We start from the raw sequence: 12,477 nt of genomic DNA on the forward strand, positions 1-12,477 counted from the left end.
ATAGGAAGCCGAATTCTGAAAGCAAACTTTTAAGATAAGGTATTTTGCATTTTGCTCTCAAATTGTACAAGTTATAGTTTTTGTGTTCCACAGCTGCCTCCTACTGCTGTCCTCAGCCTTCCTGAGCCTTGCTCCAGTGACACAGTTCCCTGTGCTGATGGATCATAGCTGTTATTATTGCAGTTACAACAAGCAATCCCTCAGGTAAACCAAACCATGCAGCGAATTTCAACTATTGCAAGCAGTAGGGGTACCATGGTCTCAGTGAAATGAGTGGGAGTTTGCTTTTGACTCCAGTGATCCAGGAATTCATTCCAAGGCTCTCTGTTTTTATGACATCCTGCTGTAAGTCAGCACAGGAAGTATTCTGGATTAAATGTTCACTCTGTACCTCATGTCATCAGGTGCTAGCTGCTGTGCATCAAATGGAGCTTTTACACCATTGGTGGCTGTGCAGTGAAATTTTCAGTGATAGTCTAGAGATCCATACAAAAAAATCAGGGATCTGGGACCTTCTCCTGACTCCCACAAGCCACAGAATCACTTCAATATAATTTATCTGAAAATGACTTTTAAGTTTCTGTATTCTCTATTAAATTATTTCCCCAGCTGAGGGTAAAGAAAACCAGATCACTTTAAAAGGTAGACTAGCAAAATAGTCGCTAGATATTCAGTTCTCTTTGACTTGTAACTGATGCTCTTGCCTCCCTAATAGCCTTACCTGAAAGTCTCCAATGCTTACCCTTACTTACAACCTCTGTAGTATTCTTGTATCATTCCCGCCGGAGCGGGACAATGATAGAACTGAGAGAGCTTTCCAGAAGAGAGTTAAAAACAAAGAAAGTAAACCCATTACAGTTCAGTGGCACCATGAAGGCAGAGACATGGGGTACACCTCATGCACAGCCCGGAAAGGCTGGTGTGCTGCGCATCCACAAAAGGCAAGAGATAGCAGTGGAGCCCTGGACGTACATTGGTTACCGAAAAATTAAGTCACTCAGAAGTATTAGTCAATTAATTACAAATGTCACATACACATTGATATTATTATTATTATTATTATTATTATTATTATTATTATTATTATTATTATTATTATTATTATTTAAAATCCTACATTAATTTATAAAGGAGTTTATTAATGGCTGCGTCACCCATATGAAAAATCCCTTTACAGTATTTTGGTTGAAAAAAAAATAAGATTGATGAATATAAAAGGGAGCGCGGGGAATCGGTTTTCCGCGCTGTGCCGGCCGGTTCCCGGCGGCGCTGGCTGCAGCCCCAGGCAGGAGCACGCCGAGCCCCGGGGCTGCAGTGGCGCGGGGGCCCCGCGCGGCGGCGCTGCCCGCCCGCCCAACGGCGCCGCCGGGAGCCGCGGGCCGGGCCCGGAGCGTCCTCGGTGGGAGCGGGGAAGCCGCCCGCAGGGAAGCGGGTGTGGCCCGCTGGGGGAGAGCCCGTCTGTGGGACACGAGCAGCCGCAGCTGTGCGAGGCACCTGAAGGCCGCGCCGAGCCCGTGGCACCTGACCGGGCCGCGGCTGGCAGCTGGGCGCGGGAGCGGCCCCGGCAGTGCCCGGCCGGGCGCGGGCAGCGAGGCGGTCCCGCTGGTGGCCCGTCCCCGCGAACGCGCCGCGTTGTGCTGGCAGGACACGGACAACCCGAGCTCAGGGATGGTGTCACCTTCCCCCGGTCACGCCGGCGCCATGGGAGGCTTTCCTTTAGCCAGGCACAGCCTCGAGTGTCTCAGGATGGCTGGCAAACTTCTGCTCTGGCTGAAGGGTCGGGGGCCCTGCGGAGGAGCCTGGCTCCCTGGCCACCGCAGGGGAATCTGGGTCTTCCCCAGAAAGACGTTTTGACAGCTGAATTTCCACCACAACATTTGCTAATAAAGGGGTCAGAGTGGCTTAGTAAATTCATGCTTCCTCGCACCTACTAGTGCTCTCTGTACTCTGTCCCCAGGACCTTCTAAAACACACTGTTTCTTGTGGTACAGTAAGAAGCTCACGTTTGTAAAAGGGGGAGCATGAGCACTGCCCTGAAACTGCACTTGCTGCAGAGAAAAGGTACCAGAGCCCCAGCAAAATCTCTGGAGAGACTGCATAAAAACATCTCTGGAAGACCTGCATGTGGAGGACTCGATGTGAAGCACTGACAGAGGGCAGGGGCAAGCTGAGAAACAGGTCCAGACCATGAATGTGGACAGGGCAGAAAGATTTTTAAATTTCCCAGTAAAGGTGGTCAGACACTGGAAGGGATGTCCAAGGTTTCTGTGATATTTCTTGGAGATTTTCAGCAGTTCAGCTGGCCCTGACCTTGAGCAACTTGATCTACTTGTGAAGCTTCGAGCAGGAGACCGGCCAAAACGACCTCCTAGAGGTCCTTGTCAACCTAATGTTTTCTATGATCCTCTGATTCAGGAAAAAACCAGTATCAAGGGGTAAGTGAATCAGAGGGAGCCCTCAAAGTATGTGAAAGGAGCTGTGAGGCCCCAGCAGAGGCATTTTTGCCCACTGTTTGGTGGGGCCAAAGGCAGTAACACTGTTGCCTGGAAGTCCTGCTCTGACTCATCCCAGGAGACATTTCTGCAAGGCACGCCAGAAAAGGAGAAGTGACTGCTGAGCCCTGAAGGGGGGTGGGGAGGGGAGCTGGCCCCATGGAAGCTCAGAACAGGGAATTTTAGTCTTACTCATCATATTATTTTTGTATTTGGGTTTTCAGATGTAAAGCTCAGTATTTCTGTCAGCATATTAACTCTGTGTGCACCTCAAGTTTGTCCACTCGCTCCAGTGACTCCTTTTATGCCTGATTCCATGCACAGACACCCAACTTCAGCTGGGAGCTCAGTCTGACTAGCACTGCACTGGTGTTTGTAAGGAATAATTGAACTGTCTGGTCAGTGCTGTTTAATCTGGCCAGAATTCATTGTAATTCTGGAGGAAGAAGAAAAAAAGATGGGCCTGGTCTGGAAGGTTTCCTTAAGTTTTTCGGTGCTCAGTAATGAAAAACATGATTTCTATAACCTAGCACAACTTCATGTCTCCAGGGTAGAGACGCCGCTCTGGTTCCTGCCCTTCAGCTGGCAGAGCACAGGCTGCAGTTGTGTATGCATGCTTCAGTATCAGTGCTGCAGGCATGCACATACTTCATACCCAACATTCACACTTCCAGGCTCTGCACAGCGTGTGATCTACACCCCTCCCTAGTGAGGGCCATATTCTGAATGCTGGTGCCAAGATTCACACTCTTAGCTACTGCGAGTAGTGAGGCCTGTGCTGTCACTCACCTTGATTACTGTGGGCTTCACACTGTACAGAGCTACTGACTGTAAGTGGAGGAGCCATCCCTTGGCACAGCTGTAAGAGTAGTGGTTGTAAGGCGTGGTGTGAAGAGAAGGTTTAAATATCAGGCCTCTGTAATGAAGGAGTTGGTTGTAATGAAGGATCTCCAAAGCTACTACTGTGGTTCCGGGCAATGCCTACCTCAAGCCAGAAGAAACAGAATTACATTTCCACGCAAATTTTAAGTGCAGCTGTTGCAGCCTAGTCCAGTTATCTTCTAATGAGGAAGTCACAACAGTGTAGAGGTCAGGGGTTTACAGTCGCCTTCCAGACTCTTCATGAATCTATGCTGTCTCCATTTGGAGACAGAACTACTCAGGTTGGCAGGTTGGTACAAATAGCTCTGTAAGAAGACCAAGGAGGACATCTCCTGCTATGTTTCAGTCTGACATCCTGCATTATGAAATAAGTTCTCAAAGACGGAAGAAAACTGTGAGATCAGGGTTTTTCCATTTCTGTTTGTCTAAGGTGACAGAAGTTGTATAAAGCTGGCACTAAAAAAAGTGCAATTGATAGCTAAGTTCATCCGAGGTACTCAAAGTAGGTGGGGGAAGCCCTTTTTTTTTTTTTTTATTTTCTTGTTGACAAAGAAGCCCAGTACTGAAGTAATAGTGGGAGTGTCACAGGCAAGACTGAAACTTAGTGGCAGACATTATGGAGGAGGATTCAGAAGAAGAATAGCAAAGGGAATTGTCACTGAATCACTACTAACATTCACAAGAACATGTTACCAGTAATCTGAGGAAACTTGATGTTTTGGTTAAACAGAACAATTCATATGCAACATGAAGATGAGCAATCCAGTACACAGCAATGGTTTCCTGGTGCTAGCATCAAGGATGGAAATGTGCAAGAATGAGTCAATTTAGCAGAGAATCAAGAGGTCTGGTAGAAGAAAGAAACAGGCAGCTTGGGGCAAGAAAGATTGTGAGAGTCCAACACAAAGCAAGCCTTAGGAGGAGAAAATTGGCATGAAGGCATAGCATCTCAAAGATAAGGTCTGTAAAACTGGTCTTAGTTGGATAGAGGTGGCATCAGATACAATTGTGATAAAGACAGCTGAGGAAAGTTGTGAGACACAGTACTGCCAAATCCCTTTTCAACCCACAACCTCATACTAGGTGTTTTGTATTTCATCTTTGTTTTGTGTTCTCAGAAGCCAAAACTTTTGGCATATTAAGAGGTCCCATGGAATCTCAGTCTCTCTTTGTTTCAGAAGTTTTTACTTAGGCAGCTTGAAAAATTTTGAAACATGAAACTGACAAAATTGAAAAAAACTGAACACAAAAATAAGAACCTCAAATTAATATTGCAAGGATCTAAAAATGTTTTAACTAGCCATGACATTTTTAGGCTCATCCCATGTTTCTGAGCATCACAAATTTTGCTGTATCAGAAATGGGCTATGCTCTGGACACTGTGTGTTTTTTCCCAGGTCAGACATTTACTTACACCGTGGAAATACATCTGCTGGTTGGCAGAGCCAGTGGCCCCACAAAGATCACAGATCCTGAGTTTGAAAGTTTATTTGCCACCCTCATTTCTTGCTCCTACCACAGGCTTCTTCTCAGCAGTCTGGGGCTTTGCTCCCCTAATGCTGGGCTTGTCCTACACAGCTGCCCACCTCTGATAACACAGCTGAGGAGCCCAGAGGAAGTTGTACAAGATGCTTTTGTCGACACTCCTTCCCGCATAGACCATCTCCCGTCTCCTTTGTTACTGTAAATTGACATCAGAGCTGCTGAATCATGATAGGGGAGTCACAAAAAATGTTATTTATGTTGTGGAAACAAGGCCCCCTCCCTCTCATTGTTTCCTGCCTGTGTCAAAATGGAGTCACTGATTTTTGTCCTAGCTCCTCCTGCACTGGCACTTGAGATTAAGCACTCTGAGTTCTCCTTTGAGTGGGATAAAATCCATGTACAGACACAACCAAGATTTGAGTCTGGCCTGTGAAAAGATCGCCTTGCTGAGCAGACACTGTCTGGACAGCTCACCATAAAAACCCATTTGGTACGAGTTTCTAAGAGATTTGCTTACAAGGTCAGAGCCCCAAGGGAGTTCTTCAAATGAACCACTGTACGTTTGAAAAGCTGACCTCCCACACAGAGGGCTTAGTTGGACTGCAAAAATATTTTGTTAGGGTACTTAGTTGCAACAAGATTTATTCACAAGCCTGTAGATGGAGCTGAACTATGGTTTGCCTTTTTAGCCCTCTAACGGAGTTCCCGAGACCATGGTGTGGAGGAGAGAAAACGGTGCTCTGTCTGGAAAGAGGTGCATGGAACAGGATGTGTTGGTAGCTTTAGACATCATAGAAAGACACAAGAAGGACATAAAAAAAAAAAGACAAGAAGGAGGCAGGAGGAAACACTGATGACCAGAGACAAGAAATTACCAAGACATTAAAAATAGGCAGGGAACGAGAGTAAGTAAGTTATGTCAAAGGGGAAGCCTGAGAGGCCTGGCAAAACATAAGAAAAGGAGGAGTTCATTAGCAAACTGTCCAAAAATTTCATGATGATTGAAATTTTCTATGTATAAAGTCATAAGCATTTAAAAGTTTTAGTGCAGATGAATACTTTTCAAAGCCATATTTTCATAGCCCTGTGAGATTTAGCTTTCCTACTTTAAAGTATTACGCAGGCTCCACACAGAGTTGCCAAAGTATTCAGGGGAAACTTCCAGACTTTTATGGTACAAAAAATTTATCAGGATAAAATACCTATTGATGTCTTGCAGAAATTAAATTTAAAACTACAGCATCAGTTAGAAAAATCTAGAAAAATTCACAAATTAATGAATTTAATTCACAAATGAAAAGAAAGTTGTAATTTCTTTCACCAGAATCCTATTCCTCTGCTGTTCTCTTCCAAATTCTTATTTTCCAACCAACTAACAGACAGACAAAGTTGTACTCAGAAAGAAAATATGGAAAAGCAATAGAAATTTCAGTTCTTCATTTACTGAGTCTTCCCCACTATGACTCACCATAAGATTATCAAAATGCATAATGAATTCAAAATAACAAACTAGCTTTTAATTATGACATAATGTAGCCAACACAAATCATTGACTTTTAACGCATTACAAAATTGTTATTGTTCCTGTTATTGTAGAAGTAGGTGAGAACAACATTTGGCTGAAATTATACCTGTGCAAGAAAAAATATTGTAACTTGGTTGAAAATCAAATGCAAAATGTGAATGACAGAACTTATAAAAGAAATTACTGGAGAGAAAAGAAGATAAACTTTTAAAAATATGCTACTGAATTACATTAACTGTGTGACTTAGGTCATGTGAAAAAAAAATTTTTAACAACAAATGAAATCATCTTCCTTGCTCAATTCAGCTGCCGTTGTTTTGCTCAAAGCACACTAAAACAGGACAAAATTAAAAATACTTGCATAGTCATTACTAAGTGTCTAGTTAAAAACAGATTATAAAACTCTCCATAAACTTCCTTATCATGTGCTTTATGTATTTCATAGTTTCAAACATATCCATCCCAATTCTATTGAGAAAACATCCTGTTGTACCACTGTTATACAAATGTTTATAGAACTGTGCTGAAATATCACTGGCTGTTGAACTGCAATCCCTTTGCAATCGTTAGCCTATGCTATGTAAAATTGACACTGCTTTTGCCACTGCATTTCCATTAAATGTGGAGCAGATTCAAGCCAATTGAGTGATTTATGCTCCATACCTCATAAAGGGTGAGTGGCAGCAAGGACAGAGGGATGAAGTTCTTCATTGGACTTTTTTCCTGGACTTGCACGGATTTTAAGGTCTGTAGCACAGTTTCAACAGACTTCTCATTGTGGTAAGACCACTTAGTGCTGGTATTGCTGCATTTTTTTAATCAACAGATCTCGAAACACTTAATTCTTCTTTAGACACAGTGTTTTACTTGAAATAAGGCACTAAACATGTACCTGTCATGACCAAGAGGGAAAATAAAGGTATAGAGGGTACAGCTGGCCAGCTAATGAGTCAAGGAGTCAGAAAATTAACTCAATATCCTAGAATACAAGCCAGACCCTAAACACTGGAGCATGTTGTCCTGTGTCAGCATTTGCTATTCCATTTTCTTTCATGAAATCTGTCTTTACAGGAATGTAATTCGGAAGTTACTGTTAGCTAAAGTGACATTTCTGCAAGTATTTGAGGACGGAAAGAGAGCACTGAAGTAGGAGAAGAGGTGGTCAGGGAAAGAGCACAGTGATGGCCACATCATCTAGCTTTAATACAAAGACTGGTAAAGACAAATAAAATTTTTAGGGGTTTGAAGAATGATATTATTTGAAGCAGCAGATTAGTCACCTTTCATATTGAGGAGGAGTTATTTACAGCTCTTTGTTTTCCACATAGTTTGCTGTGGGACTTTGACAGAAAACACATGGTTTCTATGTCTAACAATATGGAGAAGATGACAGACTGGGCTTAAGAGCTTCATGAGTCTTCAGACCTCTGATTTTGCTAGTGTAATTAATTGTTTTCCAGCTGCCGCTCTTCAAAAAACATCCACTGTGTATCTTTGGTAGTTTATAATAGGGTAAAATAAAAGGTTCTAAATTTGGATTGAATATTCTTCCCCTCTGAGTTGCCATGAAATTTATCCAGTTATGCATGCAACATTTACTTTGGATTTTTCCCTCAATTAATTTGAAATGGATCATATTATGAGCAGGAAATCAGGGTGGCCCAAGTACAGACTTGTCACAAAGTCTCTAAAATTTGAGCTTGTGTTTATCAACTGTTTAATACTCTCCCTTCCTAAGGGACTGAGAGAATAAGCACATGGTCTGCAAAGCAAAACTGTAGAATTTGAGGCTTGATGGGAGATGTGCATTTTGGCCAAGAGACGTGTACCGTCTTGCTATTCATTTCCTCTAACAATTAAGACACGCATCTATCACTCAATGAAAGGGCTGCAGAACAGCTGTTCCTAGACATCATATGCCTATCCTAGGATGGGTTTTGTTATGCGATTGAAACTGCTGTAGAACAACATAGGAACAGTCATTACCTGGATAACACTGAGCAAAATGGTACCTTGACAGGTCATTCAAATACAAAGGATAGGCCTGTTTCTATTGCAGGATGGATGCAAGTTCAAATTAGAAAAGGTGAGGCAGAGACTGATATCTGTAAAGGCCTTTTGCCTGAGAGTCTATTTAAGAAGTGCAAAATCTTAAAGCCACGCACATGTGTCATGGAGGAGCTGCTTTTTCAAAGTCTGCTAAAAGGGGGCTGGCCCTGCTAACAGACAAGGAGATGGTCTCAATGCACTAATGGTTCTTTCCATCCAAATTTCCTGTGTGTGTCACAGCTGCTGTGCAGCTGTCTCTGGTGGTTTAGGTTTTTTTTTTTGCCTACCCCATCTCGTCTTTATAGACAGTTTATCATTTTATGCTGTATATCAGGGAAGTGAAGAGTAAGAAATACTGTTCTGATTCCTGCAACATATTGATCATGAAACCCTCAATGGCCAAGTATTTGTCCTGTTTGTTGGCAATTAAATAGTAAGTACCAGCACATTCTTACTCAAACAAAATTTTACCCATGGGCTTTAGGTTTTCCTTTGTTTTCTCTTTGTTCTCCAGGCTTATACAGTCAGGGATTTATCCCTTGCCAAAGGCTTTAGAAGGTCCGCTGAACTCTAATATACACGTCTCTTCCCCCTATAGAGATGAGTTACAGAGGATGCATAAAAGGGTAAAATAGTTTCCTTGCTTATTTGTGGGGTTCAACAAATTTCAATTCATACGTGGGGTGATGCGACTGAGTAGTAATGGAACTTTAGAGGGGCTGCTGCCAGCAGCACATATATATCCGGGTGCAATACAGATTGTCCCCTGGGACTGGGGGGACACTGGTTTTAGTCATGGGTGCCTTCCGGCAGACTGGAGCAGGTGCTATCACCCTCTGATTCCTTCAGCTTTCTCTCACCTCATTCAGTAGTTGTTAGTCAAATTCACTTCTCATCACCCAGAGGTAAAGACAACACCTTGGGACAAAACAAAAAATGACTGATGAAAAGCCCCTCCTGAGCACTCCAAAGCTCACACACTGTGGCAGGGAGTAGATTGGCACTGGTTTGTGAGAGTATTGCTCCATGATTGTTAGTCCTTGTGCTGCCCACCCATCTTATGGTCATGTCATCCTTCTTTTCCTGTTCCATTCTTTGGGCACATAGACCCTGGTTGCAGAGGGTTGCCTCAGTGTAAAATAACACGTGGTGCTTGTGGTGTGGGAAGGAAGCTGGCTGTGAGAGATAAAGGTCTGAGGTTGAGAGCAGACCGACTGTTATGCTCCTGGGGCTTTGCTGCTCTTTGTATAACCTTAGTGTGGCTGAGTGATACAAATCAGCACTACCTTTTTTGATAAAATCCATCTACCAGAGGCAAGCAGCAGCCATACTTCTACATCTTTTTGTAGTTTATTATAGTCCTGGTGTTCCAAAGGGTCTGGATGGGTCAAAGGTTAGTTTTCCACTATACTACTGGAAGACAGCGACCAAGTTTGGTTGGGGCTCAGAGACTTCGAAAATAAACTGAAGGGAAAAAAATGTGTCAGGGAACTTGCAAGAAACAAAAGCCTTCAGGGAAATTCCAAGATTGCCAAAGTAAAGAAAGTAGCTGAGAATGTTTGTGCAAAACCACCATCTTCTTCCTTCCCACAAGGATTAGTACAACTCACTTTGAAAGAGAAAGAAAGAATCAAGAAAGCAAGAAACATTTCACCCAGCTGTCCCTCTCTGCAAAGCCCCACTGCTCTACTTCACCCAAAGCAGCAAGCAGAAATGCAAAATCATGCCATTTGTGATCTACAGAAACAAGCTCAGTGTTTGCATGGGTGGGGGAGAGAGACAGTCAAGCTTATCACCAACTGGAAAAAATGCCAAATAAAAATGCTTTGCTTGCTCTTTAAAACTTTTTCTTTTTAATTATTTTTTCTCTTTGTGCAAACTTTAATTATTTTTGTTCAGAGGAAATACAAATCCTAAATGAAGCTTCATTGCACATAACAATAGAGACTGAGCCATAGTTTTGAAGACTAGAGAACAAAAGTAATGGTACTGGAAGGCGATGAACCAAAATCAATCTTTAACTCTTCAGTGGAAAACAATAATTAAAATTAAGTCAGGAAGCATGGAAAAAAAACATAGAATATCTGATTTGACCTCCTCCAAGTGTTTCTTAGCCTATCTTAAGAAAAATCTTCTACCTGATTTTCTGGAGTTCTATGCAGTAAAGAAAAATCTTACAGTCCTGAGCACTATAAAATAAGCTAGGGTGGGTTTACCAGGCAGGTCTATGGCAGCTGTGGTCTCTTCTTTTGCAATGTCCAGAGCAGAACAGACCTTGTCCTTAGACAACCTTGTCCAACCATTCTGTCATCTGATTCAGACTCAAGCTGACTGCTCAAAGGGAAAAAGTGCTGTGGGCGTCTGCATAACTGAAACCTGAGGCAAGCAGAATGTTAAATAAGTCCAGAACTGCTGGAAATTTTCACAAAGAAGGGAAAAAGAAATCTTCTTTTTCTCTGAGGTCAGCTCTGTCTTGAACATCACTCTAGCTGTGTCACATAATCCTGACATAAGGAAGTTACTCCAGCTCAGAAAATTTGGTGGACCCAGCATGGAATTGGCATGTAGAAACCCTGTAATTCAAAACAAAAAGTTTACATATTTAGATACTGACTTTGTTAAAGCTAATAAAGTACACCTGATACTACAAAATTCTTTGTAGATCATATTCAGCTCTGAAGATTATATTATTTATTGGTAAAATGTCTAGTAGTCTAAGTGTTCCAACAAGCACAGGTGAAATTATTAGGACTCAAGAACTGCGAAAATCAAGTCTGAAGTGTGTAAGAGGAGAACAAACTGTCTGCCTTTCACACTGTAGAAACTGTAAGTAGTGAAATTAAACAAAATTATGCCTCAATTATTGTAATAAAAATATGCTTTGATTTGAGGTTGAATTGATAAATTGATGGACTAAAATATATGCTATGCTGAAAGTGATGAAACTGTGTTTTGAGTTTTCAGCCTTCCTTTTGCTTTTTCTCTTTCTCCATGGCTCCGGTTATTTTTTTGGTCTTTCAGTTTTGTCAATGAATACAAACAAACAAACAGTGGAATGACCAAATAAATCTGAAACATATTTCACAAAAGGAGATCTGAAGAGTTCCAGCTTAGCAAAATTGGGTAATGAGGAGTTAAGAGAAGCTGCTGACTTGTGAAAATACAGTAAAGATACCAGAAAAGCAGAGTAAAAACCTTGCCAGTGAATTTAAGAGAACAAGTGAAGGGACAGGATGAAGTGTGCAGGGTGATTTTTAAATAAAAACCCAGATGGGTTTGAAGTTAGAAATGTGTGTTAGCACAGAGCTACTGGAGAAACGGTGCTTCCTCTTCCTCTCACTGAAGGTCCATAAATCAAAGCATTTATGGGCTTTACTTAAGGCCTCCATACTCTTGGTAGCAACAGCTGAAAGGAAAACCAGAGGAACCAGCTTGGAGACTGCCCAGGCAGAGCCGTAGGCAGGAGGGATAGCAGCATCTTGCAACTTTGAAAAAGTTCTCTCTGAAAAAACAGTAAGAAGTAATTGATTGAAATCTCATCAAATGTAACTAATGTAGCCTCCTGTAGGACAGATTTTGTTCTCCAAATCACTTATCATGTCCATATTTTAAAGACTGCTTTTTATTTTCCAGTCTGCACCCACATGATGCAGTTTAACACAATATATAAAAAAAAATCTTTGTTCAGAGAGTGCTTTTCCTAGCTTTTGACTTGCAAAGGGCAATGTCAAATCCTATAAAGTCAATGCTTTCTCCAATGAGAGACATGGAAAAAGTCTGACAACAGGAGTCTGACAGTTTGCAAAGCACTTAAAACTCACTAGTCCTGAACACTTTCTGAGTTTATTTGCATAAAATGCCCGCTTTCCTTCTATTTTTTGCCTCACACATCAGATTATTTTCATACTGCATATTAGACCACTAATAAGGCACAAATTTCAGAGAGCATGATCTAGTCTAATAAGCACACAGAGTTTAGGACTGAACCCCCCTAGTTTCCCATATCATCTTCATTAGCTTTATGTTTTAGTGCAATGAAAATTA

The sequence above is a fragment of the Motacilla alba genome, chromosome 5 (genome assembly GCF_015832195.1).
Source record: "Motacilla alba alba isolate MOTALB_02 chromosome 5, Motacilla_alba_V1.0_pri, whole genome shotgun sequence".
NCBI classification, from domain to species: domain Eukaryota; kingdom Metazoa; phylum Chordata; class Aves; order Passeriformes; family Motacillidae; genus Motacilla; species Motacilla alba.